The sequence below is a fragment of the Branchiostoma floridae genome, chromosome 12 (assembly GCF_000003815.2).
Source record: "Branchiostoma floridae strain S238N-H82 chromosome 12, Bfl_VNyyK, whole genome shotgun sequence".
Taxonomy (NCBI): Eukaryota; Metazoa; Chordata; class Leptocardii; order Amphioxiformes; family Branchiostomatidae; genus Branchiostoma; species Branchiostoma floridae.
In genome coordinates, this window is record NC_049990.1 from 4068094 (window position 1) to 4072566 (window position 4473).

Genomic DNA, 4473 nt, shown 5'->3' on the forward strand with positions numbered 1-4473 from the left:
GGGGGGGGCAAACAGCGCAAGGTTTACGGGTGAGACAATTCACGAGACACGCAATCGGGTTTCTTGGTTTCTAAATTCCATATGAAAAGGGAGGTATCGAAAACAATCTTTAAAGACATTCTATTTTTTGATCATGTAAAGAAAACTATGTTGAATTCATACATATGCACCCATGCGAGAAAAACAATTTTCATTCTTTTTTCTTAGTCTTATATTGTCTGTGTTCGACACAAAACCTGTAGTCAGTCAACACACGTAAGATGTTTGTGTTAGCACAAACAGTTATGGATTTTCTACAAAAAAATTGGGGTCTTCACCCAAACAACACCCAAGTGGCAAACCAGCTTTGTTGCAGTAATGCAATGAGCTGTAAGGTGGCGTCATTTACGCGACCTCTCATCCGGATCTCCAACCATGTACATACGGCACCTAGAATGTCTCACTTTCTGAACTTTTTAAAAACAGTTTGATGAGTGAGCAATTTAACAGCAACTACCCTCGATATAATGCGCCCATTAAAATTTGCACTTCTAGTACATGTACAACTAAAGGGGGCTTAGGATATTTTGCAAACAATCCACCACAAGGTATGTCAACTTCCTACGATGTACGACTCTATTTATCAAGGCTGACACCCAGGCCTCTCTTATTCCTGTCGGAATGTTCGGATCGATCCAAAAATACGTGGGAAGACATTTCAGGTCAGCCCCTCGGGTACTATGCCTTGGGATCGTGCCGAGCTCTGACAACCTCTCGAGCTTAGTAAGGCCCAGGAAAACAATGTTGAGTTTTCGGGTACCCGTCCCGATAGCACATACCTACCATTCTCCTACGCAGAGTGACCACGCAGCGTCGTTATGTACTCCAGTCAAGAAGTTTCTACGACACAGATTCATTTTGTGTGCTGTAGGAGAAAGATATCTACCAACCTAGTCTTTTGTTAGGGTCGACCGCAGCCAAGGAACCGTTGAAAACTTGTCGATATGAGTTGATCATCGTAGAACCGTCTTCCAACGTGTTCTCCTCATTCCTGTTGCAAAATAGAAAGTGTGGTAAACAGACCCACCACCATTATTTTGACATTATTATCATAATCATCATATACACTCTGCATAGTACTATGTCTGTATCATCAAAAGGTATGATGTTGAAAATGCAAGTCTCGGGCTCCTGATGCTTTTATAATTAAGTTTTACATTGCGAAACTGTATCTGTTGCTTCATTTAGGGCGAAATCTAAAAAGAAGAAGAATATTTTCCCGCGCGGCAATCGGAAACAAAACAGTAATTTCTTCAGGCCTGAGGTATGCAGTTGACGGTCGCGGACTAAGCCAGACAAGCCAAGACTGTGGAGCTAAAACAAACTAGTAAATCATACAGAGGACCACTCTGTAGCGGCGAACAACGGATTGCAAACACGTAGAATTTCATAAGGTGAGTTTACAACTGTTTTTCATTTTCTTGGGAACCGACTACACTACACTTGCAGGCAACGGTCGGTCTGGCAAGATCTTGTTTAATGCTTAAAGGGGCTAAAGCTTGACTTAAGTGTCTGCAGCGGCTTTGTTCAACTTAGGTGACCTGAATCAGTGAATGTTAGAATTTGACAACTTTGGAGCTTTGTTTTGGACAACCTGGAATGTTGAGCTGACGACACAACCGGGTAAATCATAAACTGAACGGTCATCCAGCGTGCACAGAATCAATACCGTTATCGACAAGTGTTTGATGTACTCATGTGGCGTGGCCCTCTTCACACCTGTGATTGTTGTTTCTATTTCGATAACACAGATCAGATACCCCTCCTGTAATAAGTAGAACAGCCAAGGGACAGCCGTAATGTTTCGATGTGCAAACGTTCAGTGTTTGAACACTTTTTTTAGTCCGGGTAACGGATGACCCACGAGGAGGAACTTGAGTGGGGTCTTCATTTCTATTTTTGCTACGTACGTGGGATCAAATTTCGCTAGAATTTGTCATGTAGCCTGTAGAAGATACCTTGCGAAAAGTTTACCATGGATCGATTTTCATAATTTCTGTACAAGACTTCCCCAAATTCATACTCCTTGTGGCTTCTATTCTAACTGCAGCTGGTCGATCGCAACTTTCTTTGCCAACATGATCTCGGTTCAGTGGTTTGATCAGACTGGCGTGGTTCTGCATCGATCTTGCCACCACCCCTATTTATGTTTACAATGGTATAGCCCTAAACTAGAGTGTTATTAAAGGTAACCTGATACAAGTTAGATGATAAGATCTTTCCACAAACAGATTCCCGGTAAACAAAATACAAAATGTAGTGTATATTATGAGTCTCGGTGCAGTGGTTTGATCCGACTGACGTGGTTCTGCATCGATCTTTCCGCCACCCCCTATGAACGTTTACAATGGTATAGCCCTATTATAAATCTAGAGTGTTATTATACCTGATACAAGGTAGATGATAAGATCTTTCCACAAACAGATTCCCCCGATAAAACAAAACACAAAAGGAAGAAGTGTACTGGGTCTTGGTGCAGTGGTTTGATCCGACTGGCGTGGCTCTGCATCCATCTTTCCGCCACCCCTATTAACGTTTACAATGGTATAGCCCTAATCTAGAGTGTTATTAAAGGTAACCTGATACAAGGTAGATGATAAGATCTTTCCACAAACAGATTCCCGGTAAACAAAATACAAAATGTAGTGTATATTGGGTCTCGGTGCAGTGGTTTGATCCGACTGGCGTGCTTCTGCATCGATCTTTCCGCCACCCCTATGAATGTTTACAATGGTATAGCCCTAATCTAGAGTGTTAACCTGATACAAGGTGAGATAAAATCTTTCCACAAACCAAACAACTTCCCGATAAAACAAAACACAAAAGGTAGTGTGTTGGGTCTCGGTACAGTGGTTTGATCCGGCTGCTGTGCTTCTACATCGATCTGTGAGTTTGGAGCCTTACTAGGACACGTCACAGGAACTGTGCAGTGTTTTCAAAACTGTTGTAGGGCCTTCTGAAAGCATTTCTTGAAGAGGTGCCGACAGTTGGAGAAATAAGACTGGATCTGGACGGAAGGTAAGAGGTAAGAACGTCGCTATCCACCCTATAAATCGGAAGAAATAAGTGTCATTGTTGTGGTTAGGGGACAGTTGCCAATTGAAGCAATTACAGCCTCTATAATAGGGTCCTGTCACAAAACATGAAGATCGATCGACTGACCAGCGGCCCTAAAGGTCATTTTCCGTTCTTCTAGCGATCATGACGCGATTTTAGGGATCGGCCGACATTCGCAGGTCCCAGGTCCCGAGTCAATATATCATAGGGTAGATTTTAATGCCGAAAATCCTCTGTCGATTTTGAAATAAAGTCGAGCGACCTTCGTCGACTGAGTGACACGGGCTACAGTAATTGGTGTACCTGTCAGACGAGTTGATATACTGTTTTCGCCGAGACAGGGTTGACTGTTGTTCTGTCCAAACAGACTTGACTTGACTTTACTTTACTCAGTTCCACATTTAGCATAATATACAAGTACATTGTAACTTTTGAACGCTGATTTAACAGTACAACAACTTAAGACACACAGGAACACAAACACAGACCATACAATGTACATATTTAAAGATTCACACACAATAAAAGGTAAGGCTACTTGAGGTCATATATAGAACTCGTTTTCATCTCTGAATGGTGGCTTTGTATTACAATATCTCTGCCTTTAACATATTCACTCGTACGTATTTTGCTTGCTGTCTGTCTGCTATATTCGGGTGTTACAAGCCTTGTTAGTGTACCAACTTACAATAACAGTGTCTGTAAAAGGGAGAGGGGGCGTGTATTTAAGAGACAAGTCGGAGTGTCGCTGTCCACAAAATGGCGAAATTGTATACCTTATTAAGTCTGATTAGTGTTACAGCGTCCCTGCATATGGAGAGGAGGGTAACAAGTGTTAGTGAAATATCGTTTTAGAGGGAGGAATCCTCCCGTAATGTTTGTTCCTGTTAAAATGCAGATAAATATAGCTATATTCCAGCGTATAGATGTGAAATGTTGAGAGCTACTAGAGGGACAGGGTAATGTCAGAAATCACGACCGCCCCGGGCTAAGTTCTTTTAGGTCAACTCGTTTGACCCCAAAGGAAGGATTTGAAATGTTGAAAAGTGACACCATTGGAACAGTCCACTAAGAATCGGAAGGGGGTGTTAATGAATGAAAACAGACAACACATATCAATAGAATATCAAATTAGCAAATTAGCAATTAAGGATGATTTGTGTGATAGTTTGTGAAAAGTTGGAGATATTAATGGGTTTCTCGTTGTATGCACACCGTTTAATTTAAAGTGCTACTTTCCTGTATTACATTCGTCTTTTTAAACTACTTTTAAAAGACGTTGACGCCCTGTCACTAGTGCACTGTCTTTTTACAATATGAGAATTACACTCTTTTTTCCCACGCACAATTCCCGAGTGGAATGCCCTGCCTGGCACG

The 4473-nt window shown here is 41.8% G+C and overlaps 1 protein-coding gene across 1 annotated transcript in view; it reads left to right on the top strand.

Annotated features, from left to right (window-relative positions):
- Positions 1-2891: 2891 nt before the first annotated feature.
- Positions 2892-4473, top strand: part of LOC118427230 (ammonium transporter Rh type A-like) — a 42311-nt gene continuing 40729 nt past the window's right edge. The window contains exon 1 of the mRNA XM_035836876.1: positions 2892-3064. The gene's annotated coding sequence lies outside the window, so the exon portion shown is untranslated. The remainder of the gene's footprint in view (positions 3065-4473) is intronic.